The 15,743-nt window shown below is 31.4% G+C and overlaps 1 long non-coding RNA gene across 8 annotated transcripts; it reads right to left on the reverse strand.

Annotated features, from left to right (window-relative positions):
- Positions 1-3,908: 3,908 nt before the first annotated feature.
- LOC145034377 (uncharacterized) lies at positions 3,909-7,293 on the reverse strand. 8 transcript variants are annotated; one of them, XR_013678069.1, is made up of 6 exons: positions 6,932-7,293; positions 6,636-6,813; positions 6,257-6,346; positions 6,145-6,178; positions 4,273-6,061; positions 3,909-4,113 (listed from the first exon to the last, which is right to left on the reverse strand). It is a non-coding gene; the product is annotated as an uncharacterized LOC145034377 (long non-coding RNA). The 8 variants fall into 8 exon arrangements; XR_013678067.1 differs by having other exon boundaries at positions 6,257-6,350; XR_013678064.1 differs by having other exon boundaries at positions 6,257-6,466.
- Positions 7,294-15,743: the final 8,450 nt, after the last annotated feature.

A 15,743-nucleotide genomic window follows, 5' to 3' on the forward strand; every position in this document is an offset into this window, starting at 1 on the left:
AATAATAAGAATGATGAGCGCTACTGTCATTAAGAAATTGTTTTTGTTAATACTCTCACCACAAAAAAATAAAATAAAATAAAATAATTGAAAAAAAATTAATGATTATTTTGTAAAAGTAAAAACGACCCTACTTACTTTGGTCAATATTGTAATTTTCCCTTTTAATAAAGACAACGCGTAATTTGCAGGTTTTAAGCAAAGATAGATAAATCACGTTTAATCACTTGCTGCTTAAGCTTAATCCAACTATTACATGCTAATAAAATTGTACAACTATATATAGGCCAATACCAAATTTTACTTACAACTAAGAATAAAACAACAAAAACTCGTAAACTAAATCAAAATTAATAACTTAAACTAATGATTACTAACGAAACAAAAAGTAAAATATGAATTAGACAAAAAAGAGAGTTGAAGACCACCAATTTTGACTTGCAAACTCCTCCACTAACTCAAAGATCAAAGCTTTTAATACATGAATGCTTGGTCAGGATGCCATTAATGCTACAGCAGCTTCCCTTTCATTTCCTACCCCTTCACCCAACAAATAAGCACTTTAAATTGAGTTTTAACTTGATACTAAGTGAATAAAGGCAAGAACATGAAGAATTATATAGTTGGCGTCAAGATTCTAATTACTTCAATGCAGCATTTCCTGTTATATCGATGCCAACACGTTGATCAAGTGATGTTTGAAGGAGATTTGGAGAAGGAAGTGCTACCTGGACACTTTGCTGTTGTTGCAGTCAAGTGTGAGAAGCCGAAGAGATTTGTGGTTGAGTTAAGATGCTTAACGAATCCTGGTTTCATAAGATTGCTAAAGGAAGCTGGAGAGGAATACGGGTTCAAACATGAAGGTGCCATTGTCATACCTTGTGAACCTCACGAATTGCAAATGATTATACAAGAAATGAGAGATATGTAACTGAGATTTGTGAGTTTTGTACCATTGATTCTTATAAAGTGTGTAGATAGCTAAGATTTATGAGTTCATTTCACATTATTCAGGTTAATTTCGACTGAATTTCCTCGATTCCAATTGATTTCGTTCATTCCTCCATATGATTACGATGCATGCACAATTGCACATTAATCATTTTATATGTAAAATCGGTTATTCAGTCGATAGATGTTTGTGTGTGATTTATTCAATTATGCGGTAGAAAGATTGTGTGGGATTCCATTATGGATTCCAAAATATTTGATCTTATATGGGCCCACTTGATGATAAGTTTAACTGCTTCATAATGATACCATTCATTGTTTTGTTTTGTTTAATGAGTACCACAAACCATTTATGTAATCACACCAAGCGTTGGCCTAATAGAAAGCAGTAAAATTCAATAAATAAGCATATAAAACGATTTACATTACATTAATAAAAATAATCCCTACCCAATTTGAACTAGTGTCATACTGTCTGGTGGACAGGTGGACAGGTTGACAAAATATGATTGAAAGTATGGATGACACAACTTTCATGACTAAGTGCTTAATCCATTAAGCATTTTAATGGTTTCAAAATATTATTGAAAGTGTGGATCAGACAAGATACAACAACACAAAAACATTTCAATACAAATGGGGGAGGGGTAAAATGGTCCAAAATCATTAAAATCAATTAGGAATTTATTATAATTGTAAAAAAGTAATACATATATTTTTCTTTTTAAAGAGCAATGTTGATTATGGTAATAAAATGATGGGTTATTAAAGATAAATCAAGAACTAATAAAATAAAATGTACTTTTTTTGTTTGTCTGATTAATTTGGCAGGGGGTATAAATCCTCTGTTTTTATTTTCTTATTGCATTTGGATGAGAATGGTAAGAATGAATAGGTTATATAAGTACTTTTATAAACCAATGTAGCACATTTGTATTTTAAATAAAGGTAAAACAATTAAGTATTTAAGCATTGTACTTTCGAATATAACATCATATTTTCAAAAAAATTATGTTTTTTCTTATTCATATTTTCTTTGGCAACAGATAAGCATTTCAATACAAATAGGGGGAGGAGAGATAAAATGGTCCAAAATCATAGATGATGCAGGAGGAGTAAAATGGTCCTAAATCATTAAAACGAATTAGAAATATGTTATAATTGTACAAAAATAATACATGTATTTTGCTTTTACGAATTCTCACTGGTTTCACCTGAAATTTTATAAATTTTATTAAAAATCGAGTCATGATGAAATATAGAATAATAGATATATAAAATAATTGTACATCTCCAATAAATGTTCAATAATGTTGAAGACAACCCGGTTGCCCCTGACAAATTAACATCCAAACCGGTCTCTGGAGAAACCTTAAAAATCACAAACAATTAAAAAAATTAAATTAAAATAGAATCCAATTAAAAAAATTAAAAATTAAAATAGTTTTTTACTTAATGTGAAAGGCATGTAATTGTTGTCATATAGTATCAAAGCCGCAATAAAGTAAACAAATGGTAAAATAGTACTTTTCTAACAAAACTTTAATTTAAGGAACCAAAAAATGGAAGTACATCTCCTCTATAATATAATATAAATTCTCACAACACAACTTCAAATTAATCATGATTTATAAAATATAATATAAATTTTCACAATTTCCCATAATCTTGGATGAAAACCCACTGTGAATCCTTCAAACACTCGTAAACCTGGTTTCTCACATGGAATTGCAAGTTCAACAATAATTTTGCACTCGAATATTATAAATAATTTAAAAAAACAATTGATTAGCATGTAGGAGTGAAAAAATTAGTGCCAATGAAAAACAGGAGTTTTGCTAACAAAACCTGCAAAGCTACTTTTATTAGATACGCAAGTACTTTTATAAATCAATGTATCACATCTTTATTTTAAATAAAGGTAAAACAATTAACTGTTTAAGCATTGAACTTTCAAATATAACATCATATTTTCAAAAAAAATTATGTTTTTTTTTCTTATTCATATTTTCTTTGGCAACAGATAAGCATTTCAATAAAAATGGAGAGCGGAGGGGTAAAATGGTCCAAAATCATAAATGACATATGAGGGGTAAAATGGTTCAAAATCATTAAAACGAATTAGGAATTTGTTATAATTTTAAATGGTGATTTGTAAAATCTACTTTTTTTTGTTTGTAATATACTTAACATTCATTTCTAAATCTTCATTTTTTTAATCTGTTGTTTTATTTTCTTATTTAACCATTGTACTTTGAAAGTACAATGGTTTAATAAGAAAAAAAACGTATATTTTTTTAAATATGAATTTAAAATTAAAGTATGATGCTATATTTGAAAGTACAATCCTTAAATAAGAAAATAACATAATTTTTTTTTAAAATAACAATTAAAAATTAAAGTATGATGCTATATTTGAAAGTACAATGCTTAAATAAGAAAAAGTAAAATAATTTTTATTGAAAATAAGTACAATGCTATTATTTCGAACAAACAACTTTCATGACTAAGTGCTTAATCTATTAAGCATTTTAATGGGTTCAAAATCTAATTGAAAGTGTGGAACAAAGCTTTATACCCTACTGTATTAGGTTAGGTCGGTATACTGAAATCTCAATCTTTGATTATGAAACAAAGTTTTATACCCTACATTGTCATCTTTACCGGTAACCATGTAGTAGTTGACACCAATTAAATGTTTATTTATGTAACAATGTTTCTGTATTCTTTTACCAATTTATGCAACTTATACAAATAATCTTAGATATCGGAATGAGTGTCATTAAAGGATATTAATCAGCAATTAAAAATAAATGATTAAAAATTATTATAAAAAGATTTTCACATTCTTTACAATTAACCACGTAATGATTATACAAATTCCTCAAACTTTCAGTTGACATTCTTTTAAGATATTTCTTAAAAACTAATCATGGCTATACTTAATAGAGAAAAGGTAAAACAAAAACATTATAAGGGTATTATTACCACAAATCCCAGCAACAAAACATCATAATGATACATAAACATAGATTTTTTTACTTCAATTATTTCTATTCTGCCATTTGTGCGACTGCGGTGTGATAAAAAAGTACAAAACTTTTATCATCACAACTGTTTCTCAGGAGTAAAAATGTGAATCACTTGATCCTTCACCATATCCTGCAATAACATTGATGTTTAGTTTCTAATAACTGTTCCATAACATTTTTCCTTTCTGTATGTGTATTTTGCTCATAATAGCAATGTGTTAATGTGAAAAAAAGTGAAAATGCAACGTTATAATAAAAAAATGTTATATTAAACATTTGGATGGAGTACCTTGCTATTTCTTGCATGTCTATTCTTCTGCATGTTCAGTTCAGTTACATTAATTGATTGTATACACCAAATTACACCAAAAAAAATATGAAACATAAGACAAATAAACATCATTATTGAACTAAAGCCATATCTAAATTAATTTTGTTTGGTTCTGATGTAACCAGTAGAATATAATATTTTTTTCCGACTTAAAGAAAATTAATTTTTAGATTAAATTCAATCTGTATTTCAAAATTCGATCACATGGACAAACCCAAAGAAAAACATGACACTTGATAGACCAAATTGGCAAATAATTAAACACAATTTAAAAGTAAGAAAAATGGTTAGTTAACTTAATAGACTTCTGTCTCATCCTTTTATTCCCACTGTATAAGATTCAATTCAACCAAAGTGTCATAAATTCAAAAATAAATAATAAGAGAAAATAGTTAACATAAACTTACATTGCATTGTCATCTTCTTCAAAGTTCAAATGGATGGTGATGGTTTACCATATTGTAGCTTTTTTGGGGAAACGTGGGCAGCAACAAATTAACATCATGTGAAAAAACCCTACCTAGTTTTGGTAAAATTCCGAAAATGCCCTTATTCCCCTTGACTTAGGGTAATTTTCCCAGCAAATTTAATGACTTTTATCTACCATTTTGCCTTTTATCTTATTAACATCATGTGAAAAAACCCCACTAAGTTTTGGTAAAATTCCGAAAATGCCCTTATTCCCCTTGACTTAGGGTAATTTTCCCAACAAATTTAATGACTTTTCTCTACCATTTTGCCTTTTATCTTATTAACATCATGTGACAAAACCCCACCTAGTTTTGGTAAAATTCCAAAAATGCCCTTTTTTCCCTTGACTTAGGGTAATTTTCCCAGCAAATTTAATGACTTTTCTCTATCATTTTCCCCTTTATCTTATTAATTTAATAATATAGTCTTAAATTTAGGATGTTACAATATTGTTGCATTCAGAAAGAGATACTTTCTTCTCAATAATAGCATCTAAAAGAGGTTATGATATTTTCAGAACAATTCCAGTATAAGAAGTCATCATGACAGAATCTTTAGTGCCAAAATCAGATTTATTGCAGGATAAATGGAAAAGTATCATATTATCCCTAAATTTCTCAAATTATTATCTGATTGTAATTCTTGAAATCAAAATAATTACTTAAGAAAAGAAAATCCAAACACCCTTTTTTATATTTGCTCCAAAAGATATAATGAATACCAACTACTTCCTACTTTGAACTTTGAAGTAGTGTTTGGGATTTACAAAACATACTTTGAGAAATTTGAGTCTAAATCCAATGGAAACAACTGGAAACGGAGACTTATATCAACAATTTAGGTGAAGAGTCTTCTAAAAGGATAATTCATGAAGCTGTAACAATTTCTCCTTAAAAAATGCAACCTCATGCCTTGCTTCCACCATGTCTATGCCTCCAAACATTGTATCTTCTCCACCAACAGATGACACTATGTGCACATACCCTTGAAAGAAAACGCTCATATTTACACTAAATATTAATATCACTTTATTGGAATTCGGCAAAATTAAGTGTGTGATCTTTTATAAGAAGATGTTTCACAAAAAAAATTGACAAAAAAGTATAATGAACTTACCTGATATGATTCTTCCAAGATGGGTTCATTCATCATTTAGGCGTGGAATCAGATGCTTGGATTTTTTTTCGTTCTTTTGTTTATTCAAGTTCATCTTCAGGCTCATTTCCTTCAATTAATTGGTTTCAACATACCTGCTAAAAATATTTCTATTCCCAATCTGTAAAGGTCATCAAGATCAATCAACATGAAAAAGACAAAGTATAAAAAATTGACAAAATTATTAAAAAGAAAATCCATTACCTCAATGGGGTAACATGTTCAACTATTTCGAATTCTACAACAACAAAATCAACAACTTTGATGTTACAGGTGGATATTGATGACAATTTTAATTACTAACCTAAGTTCATACCTTTCAGTTGATATCCACTTCCCATGAATCTATCAAAACATAGCAGAATCATTGGTAGACTTTTGGTTTCCAACTTCTTAAGCTACAAATCTAACTACATAGAACAAATAATTTGTCAAAAGGGGTAATTAGGTTAATAAGCTTCTAGTCGTTAACTTATTGTTCCAAGATATCCATTTCCCTTTCAACATCTTGTGATCTGCACCAATTCTGCCAAATAATAATAATAATAATAATAATAATAATAATAAGGGTGAAGAGGAACATATGATCGATTGAAAAGGAGCAGAGGGGGTATACTAATTTGAATTCCTTGAAACTTACCTGCGATCAATGTGATCGAATTAGAAGAAGAAAGAAAAGGAAAAAAAGGGCGAACCTGGAGCTTGACGCAAAGAAGAAGGAGGGTGCAATTTTGGCTGATTGTGGTTTGTCGATGAAGAACATCATCTGGTCCATGATTCGGTGAAGCAATAGAACCGATTAACAAAATTACTTCAAAGAGTACTCTTATATAGGCCTCAATAGACATATTTGTAGGACTAATGGGTCAATAACTGTAAGAACGTGGGAGGAATCAAAGCAGAAGTTACATATCTGCGAAATTCAACTAAGATTGAAGCATTTACAGTGAAATTCAACTCTTATATAGACAAGACAGTTAATCAAAACCACCTGATTTCTAGCAATCATGGAATCGTGTGGTGCAGTTCTTGATTAAAACCAATTTGTGGTTTAGGGTAAAAGTCGGAGGCGTGCTGCAGTTTAATGCAGTTTCCAATTGAATTGCTTCTTGAGGAGACAATCGACAATTGTGTAGAACGTGGGTAGAGACACAATCGTACATAATCGTGGGGAGAAGAATCAGGAGGCGATGAACTGCAAACAACCGCCAAAATCGAGTTTATGTGGCTCAGATTGAAAGAACGTGGAGTTTAGACGGCTGAGATTTTGAGGATGGCAGTTAGACTCACTGTCGTCAATAGAATAAATAATTCGTCGTGGTATAAAGTTTATCTCCTTAGTTTTCAAATAAGTTGTAATTATAAAATCATATGACTATTGTTATATGGTTTTTCACCTTTTGGAAATTTGCATCCTAAGTATATATTGCTACTACCTATAACCTATAAGACTCGTTCACTATATAAGTTTATTTAATATATATATCGAGCTACATATTAAGAAACTTTGAATTTATAATGAAACTAAAATAAAAATATTGAATTATTGAAATTGAAATGCTATTTTTTTTAAATTTTAATAATTAATTTAAATAAATAAACAAAAAATAATTGGATTTATTTTAGAAAATTTTAAAGTAAAAGGAAAGTTGCATTAATTAAATTGATAGTCATGTATTTTACATTTATATATTATATGAAATTTAATAAAACGAAAAAAAACCATAAAATAGCATGTGACAAAATGAATGAGAGTATGACATGTGACAAAATAACTCCTAAAAAATCTTTTTACATTTTAACTGATATATTGACTGTCAATATAGGCTTAAATTATGTAAATTTATTTTGAAAAGAACGTATAATTAGAATAATATTAATTAGGTGACATTTTTAAATAATTGAAAAACATAAAATAATGACAAGTAGAAAATAGTTAATTCAAAATTATCAAAAATTATCATGTGGCAAAATAAAAGAGAAGATGACATATGACAAAAGATTCTTATTTATTAGGATAAGATTGAAAATATAAAAAATAGCAAATTTCATATATGCCTAAATAAAAGCCCAAATATCAAATTTACTCTATCTAATACCAATATATATATATATATATATATATATATATATATATATATATATATATATATATATATATACACATCCTAAATAAACACCTAAAATATCATATTTGCCCAAAATCTTTTTTTGAACAATGTTTAATTATACTTTGTTATTTAAAATCATTTTAATTATTAATAAAACTTATATTGACCATAATACCCTTGGATTCTCCTAAATATGATTGTAAAAAATCGTTTCCTTCTGGCTCCCACGACTCAAACTAGGGTTGTTCTTCAAAGAACTCAAAAAGTCAAGACGATCTATTTATTTTCTGGATTAGTATTGGCAGGACAGTTTTTATTTATCTTATAGTTGGATTATCAATCTTATGATTTCGAGTTTCATAACTGATTGTATAGCATGAGTTTCAAGAAGGAATTATTAAATGTGTGAATCCTATAACATTACCTTAAATGAATGATGCATTACTCTACGGGTGGGCAATCTATTTCTTGATGTGTACTTTTTCTCACAACTTTCTTGATAATGTGTGTGTTTGGTTTTCGTATGTGTAGTTCGTTGAAAACTATTACTATAGCCTTATGACTATTTGGTAATGTTAATTACATATTAGTAGGGATGAGCATATGGACCGGGGAACCGACCGGAACCGGAACCCGATAGAACCGGTCAGGCGTGGAACGATACTATAATTTCGTCAATTTTTGTAACCAGGACCCGGTAAGAACCGGTCGTTAGAACCGGCCCAAAACCGGGAACCGGACCGAATAACTCTATTGGAATATATTTGCCTTTATGAAAAATGTGTATAGTTGTATATAGTTCAGGGTTGGTTATGTAAATATTTTGGAAACTTGGTAAAGTTAGTCATTGTATCTGTTAGAAGAGAGTAGAAGTAGATAATCTTGTATATAATGAATCTTCTTGATTCATTCTTTCAATAATGATAAAAATGACTTCTATCTCCAATTCATTGAAAAATAACATGGTATCAGCGCAAAAGTTTTTCGATCTGTAATTTCTCCATTGCTGTTTTCTCATTCATTCTTTTCATTTTCGGATTCATTTATGTATCTGTTCTTGATTCATCATGTCGATTCCTACATCATCAAGTAGTTCTATAGGATCGATTCCTTCGGGATCGATCGAGATCTCAAATCCTCTTTTTCTCAACTCTTCTGATAATCCGAGTACTATACTTGCGTCAAAGGTTTTTGATGGAATTGGATTCGCGATGTGGAAGAGATCTATAATTCTTGCTTTATCAACAAAGAATAAGACCGATTTCATTGATGGATCTATTAAGAAACCAAATTCTAATTCTCTAGATTATCACAATTGGAACATAGTTAATTATATAGTTATCAGTTGGTTGCTGAACTTGTTGTCTAAGGAAATAGCTGAAAGTGTTCTTTTCTTGCAAACTGCAAAGGAAATCTGATATGAAATCAATCAAAGGTATGAGCAATCCAATGGAGCATTAATTTTTCAAATTCAAAAGCAATTGTTTTCTTTAAATCAAGGTTCGGATGATTTTTCCACTTACTTCACAAAGATCAAGCGAACTTGGGATGAGCTGAAAACTATACATGAAATTCCTAATTGTTCTTGTGGATCTACTGCTGCAATCAACAAATTTCTAGAAGAACAAAGGCTTGTTCAATTACTCATGGGATTGAACGACTCGTTCAAAGCTATTAAAGGTCAAATTTTGATGATGTCTCCTCTTCCTTCAATTTCTACTGTTCATTCCTTATTAATTCATGAAGAAAGACAAAGAGAAATTTCTGCTAATCCAAATCTGGCTACTGATTCTATGGCGATGCATGTTAACAATTTAACTCCAAATTATCAATCATCCAAGAAATATTGTTCAAATTGCAAGAAAATTAGACATGTCAAGTCTCAATGTTATAGATTGATCGGTTTTCCATCTGATTTCAAATTTACAAAGTCAAAGAAATTTGAGTCTGCTACTCACAATGTTGCTGACAATACTCTAGACAATAATCAAGGAATTTCCCCTAATCAATACAAACAACTTATTGAACTTTTATCAAAGGTGAATATAAATGAAGCTACTTGTGTTAATTCTGTTCTTACTGATGGTGCTATGGACACATCGGGTAACTTTATTGATTCTCATGGAAATCATGTTTCTTATGCATTCAATGTTGTTATGGGTTCAAATCAAGATCAATCGACATGGATTATAGATTCAGGGGCTTCAGGTCACATTTGTTGTGATAAATTGCTTTTCACCACTTTAAACAATTTTTCAAGACCTCATTTGATTGGGTTACCAAATGATCAGTCTATACAAGTTACTCAATATGGAACTGTACCCATTCATGACAAAATTATACTTTCACAAGTATTATATGTTCCTGAGTTCAAGCACAATCTCATTTCAATCTCAAAGTTCACTTCTCAACTTAAGGTTTGGGTGATTTTTACTGATGAGTTTTGTGCAATGCAGGCCCCTTTATCTAGGAATAAGTTCATCATTGGAAAAAGGATTAAAAAGCTCTACATCAGGAATTACAAGACTTTGAAGAATCCTACATTTGTAGACAATTTTTCCAAATATTGTATGAATTGTAATAAGACTGATAATAATCATCTGTGGCATTTACTCTTATTCAAGCCTTTATCAAGTATGTTAAGAATCAATTTACATCAATGTTAAAACTATAAGAACAGACAATGCCTTTGAAATTGGTTCCAGCAATGAAGGTATTAAGTTTTTTCAAGAACAAGGAATCATTCATCAAAATCTTGCCACCATACCCCTCAACCAAATGGAATTTTTAAGAGAAAACATAAGCACTTGTTGGAAGTTTCTAGAGCACTATTTTTTCAATCTAGAATTGGTAAAGCGTATTGGGGAGAGTGTGTTCTTACTGCTGCATATATTATCAACATAATACCTTCTAAGATTATCAACAATTTTTCACCATATGAAATGTTATTCAAAGTCAAACCAGATCTCAATAACTTAAGGTCTTTTGGATGTCGATGTTATGCTTCCACAAATTCTCATAATAGAGATAAATTTCAACCAAGAGCAGATACTTGTATATTTGTGGGATATCCTTTTGGGCAAAAAGGGTATAAGGTTCTCAATTTAAATAACAAGGGTATTTCTGTCACAAGGAATGTTGTTTTTGTTGAAGACAAATTTCCATTACGCAATGGTTATATTTTTGATTCCTTATATTTTTCTGCTGTATTTGAAGAACCTTCTCAATCACTAAATGAAACCCAACCTTCTTTTTCTTCAAATGATCAATTCATTGAATCAATGATCATATTCTTGAACCACCTCAATCACCTCAACAAAATCCTACTCAACCTCAACCCCAGTTACGAAGAACAACCAGAATATCTGTCAAACCTGCCCAGTTAAACGATTATATCTGCTAAAATATTCAAACTTGCGTTGATTGTTTTGATGAATGTTCCAACACAATCACCAACTGGTTCATACCATACAAGCCATTTTTTGATCACTATATCAATCAAGTTGATTTCTTAGCTTTCAATGTTCAATCAAAACTTGTCGAGCCCTAATTTTATCATCAAGCTAAGGGAAATCCTTTATGGGAAGAAGCAATGAAGAAAGAATTTGATGCATTACATTCTAATCATACCTGGGATATAGTTCCTCTTCCGAAGGGTAAGAAACCAATTTCATGCAAATGGGTTTATAAATTGAAGTACAAATCGGATGGAACAATTGAGAGGTACAAGGCCAGGCTAGTGTAACGCCCACAGATCCGAGCTAGTCAATTTAGAGACAATAAGTGTCGAAAATGACTTTTTGGCAAAAGATTATTTATAATAAATAGTATTAACCAAGTTTTAGAATAGGTCTCAAGGTTTCCGTACATATAAAGAATGGCGAAATCCGAGTTATAACGAAGAAGTTATGGCCGATCGAAGTTTTACGGCAAAACCGACACGACACCGGGAAGCGTAAATAGTAAATTTATGATGGAACAAGTTTTAGCATTAGCGATCTAAATTAAAGTCTTAGAATATGTTAAACCGAGAAAATCCATAAAAAGAACGCCCAAATCTGACTTCGTATGAAAAAGTTATGATTTTTCTAAGATTCGGCTTAGCAGTGCACGACCTGAAAACTCGAATTTTAGTTCGTGCGGTTTTTAGCTTACGCGACCTAAATGAGAGTTGAAGATCTCATTAATAGGAACTCAATGATAAAAAGATGGACGAAAACGGATTCCGTATGAAGGAGTTACGAATTCTTCGCGGTCATTTAGCAATCTAAACGCCTCCTACTGTTAAATTTGAGATCGGTCAAGAATTAGCCGACGAAGTCTAAATGAAAGTTGTAGATCTTGATTTTACCTACATGTTGAAAAAAAGAACATAAAAAACGGAGCTCGTATGCGAGAGTTATGAATTTTCTAAGTTTGAAGGCTGATACGCGATAGGGGGTGACGTGACACCACCAGAATTGGACACGTGGCACCACCAGAAGGCTGCCACATGCACCAACTCAGTGAGTAGGTCCTCTTACTCGGCGAGTAGGTCAGTCAGCACCCCTATAAATAGAGGTGTCGGGTTCCCTCATTTCCTCACCCCTCACCCATCTTCTTTCTCTCTCTATACTCTCTCTCTAAGCTCCCTAACCCCACTAAAAGCCTAGGTAAACCCCCTAGCACCCGAAGGAAGCCCCGAGGCTCCCGGAGCCTCGAGAAAAGAGCCTTTTGGCTCGGGAACGCTGCTCCAGCGAAGCCCGGTTTTCGAGGAAACCCGCTGTAAGTGAGCTATGCCTACCCTATCTTTTGTATAGCTTATGTTTTAATATAGTAACGTTATTAGGAACTTATAATGAGTATTTGGGCTATTATTATGAGTTATATTGAGTGTTATTTAATACTTATATAATAATAATAATAGCTAGACTATTAATTTGTCGCGGTTATCGTTAGACTAAACCCTAGTGGTATTGGTATTAGGTTTTATCGAAGGAAAATTGTTTTGAGAGTATCGAAGCGTTGTCCGAGTACTGCGTCACCACCTTTCAGGTGAGTGCATGGTCCCCTTCAACTTACACATAGATATGAAGTATTTACTACGTGCTATGTGTGCATATTGTCTGTTTACTTGCTGTCTATGCTCGGTGAAAGATTTTATACATGTTTTAAATGATTTAAACTATATATGTATTTTATATCTACGAAAATGTTGGGGTAAAACATGGGTAGATATAATAGATGAAATATGAGTTGGACGATGAGTTGAGAGGTGATATAGACCATGAGGTATGGGTGAGAGGTGTACGATGTGAGAAGCCTTTTTCCTAAACGATGTCCCCGTCATTCAGCAGAGTATGGATGACAACCACGGACTATTCTAGACAGTCCAATGGAACACTAGCAGACTCGCAACCTGTAGGTGTTGTGAACGATGTGTTCACCCGGTGTACTCTAAACCTTGGTGACTATGCAGACTTGGTGCCTAAACCTTGGTGATCATGCATACTTGGTGCCTAAACCTTGGTGATCATGCAGACTTGATGCCTAAACCCTGGCGACTATGCAGACTTAGTGCCTAAACCCTGGCGACTATGCAGACTTAGTGCCCGTTGTGTAAACCATGGCAACGATGGACTTCGTGCCGATTCCTTTGGATGATCCTTAGGAACAAATGAACGAGGAATAAGCTGCCCAACTACCCGACGTTCTGTTAGTGGTTATTATATAACCATGGGAGGAAGTCCTATTTCCTGGAAGTCAAAGAAATAAACAACTGTTTCTTTTATCTTCTGCTGAAGCAGAATATCGTTCCATGAGCAGGGTATGCTCTGAACTTGCTTGGTTAAGTCGATTGCTTACAGAATTTGAAATTCCCGAAATTACCCTTATTCATTTACATTGTGACAACATGGCGGCAATATATATTGCAAAGAATCCAATCTTCCATGAACGCACAAAAATATCGAACTTGATTGTTATTTTGTGCATGAAAAGCTTCAAGGAGGATTGATTACATTGTTCCACATTCCTACTAAACAACCACCTGCTGATGGTTTCACTAAAGTCTTAAATGGTTCAGACCATAATAACGATGTTTTCAAGTTGGGTATGATTGATCATCCTCCAACTTGAGGGGGGTATTGGAATATATTTGCTTTTATGACAAATGTGTATAGTTATATATGATTCAGGGTTGGTTATGTAAATATTTTGGAAATTTGGTAAAGTCAGTCGTTGTATCTATTAGAAAAGAGTAGAAGTAGAGAATCTTGTATATAATGAATCTTCTTGATTCATTCCTTCAATAATGAGAAAAATGACTTCTATCTCCAATTCATTGAAAAATAACAAACTCACTCAAATTTTGAAAGTTGCATAACTCACTCAATTTAACTTTTTTTTTTACCTGAATCTTTTTCCTACATGTAGATTATGGTTTGTAGTTAAGTTTAGACTAAAAAAAACGCTTGATTTGGTTAAAAATTGAATGAGCTACAAGCCCCGCAAGGAAAGGTGTCAAATCAGAAATTTTTTGATGTTTCAGCAATTAAATATAATATGACTTTGTTGTTCAAATGTGCATAACTCACTCAATTTAACTTGTTTTGACCTGAATCTTTTTTCGTACATGCATATTAGGACTTGTAGTTAAGTTTAGACTATAAAAACGCATGATTTGGTTAAAAATTGAATAAGTTACAAGCCCCGCAAGGAAGAGTGTTAAATCATAATTTTTTTATGTTTCAACAATTATATGTAATCTGACTTTGTTGTTCAAATGTGCATAACTCACTCAATTTAACTTGTTTTGACGTGAATCTTTTTCCTACATGTATATTATGATTTTTTTAGTTAAGTTTAGACTACAAAAATGCTTTATTTGGTTAAAAATTGAATGATTTACAAGTCCTGCAAGAAAGGGTGTCAAACATAATTTTTTTATGTTTCAACAATTAAATGTAATGTGTTGAAAGTCTAAATTTGGTCAATTTTACTATTCACATCCACCAGGGTTTTTAATATATGTATATAATATGATTTTGTTGTTCAAATGTTCATAACTCACTCATTTTAATTTGTTTTGACCTGAATCTTTTTCCTACGTGTAGATTAAGATTCATAGGTTCAAGAAGTAGTACTGTTTAAAAAGAAGGGTGGGGTTGGGGTGGTATTTATTTATTTATTTTTTTTTTTTTTTTGAGAGAGAGAGAGAGAGTAGGACCTTTTTATATTAAATATTTATATTTTATTATTATTATTATTATTATTATTTTAAATAGAGAAAACCTTAGAAATGGTCACTGGGTATTGAAATGACGAAAATGATTCTCATTTAACGGTAGAAAGTTGACCGAGTTAGGCGGAAGGATTAAACATTAAAAGTTTTGAAACCACAGGGACCATCCGTAAGATTTTGTAAATTAGGTACCAAATTTTGAGATTTTATAAAACCATAGGACCATTTTGAAGTTTTGTCTTTTATCTTAATTTTATTCCAGTCCCCACAACCAAACAAAACAACCGCTAGAGAAGCTGTGCAAAAGAAGTTAAAGGCCAGGTAGTTATTATTAACACGCATAGCTAAACTCTTTTTGAATTGATATTTGCAATATTTTCACAGTCGACGCATCGAACGTTCCAGATATAACATTTTAGAGATTCTAATTTTTAGATTTTATATTTTGCTACCCATCAAAATACGGAACA

This window comes from Lactuca saligna, chromosome 1, assembly GCF_052625555.1.
Source record: "Lactuca saligna cultivar CGN05327 chromosome 1, ASM5262555v1, whole genome shotgun sequence".
Lineage (NCBI taxonomy): Eukaryota > Viridiplantae > Streptophyta > Magnoliopsida > Asterales > Asteraceae > Lactuca > Lactuca saligna.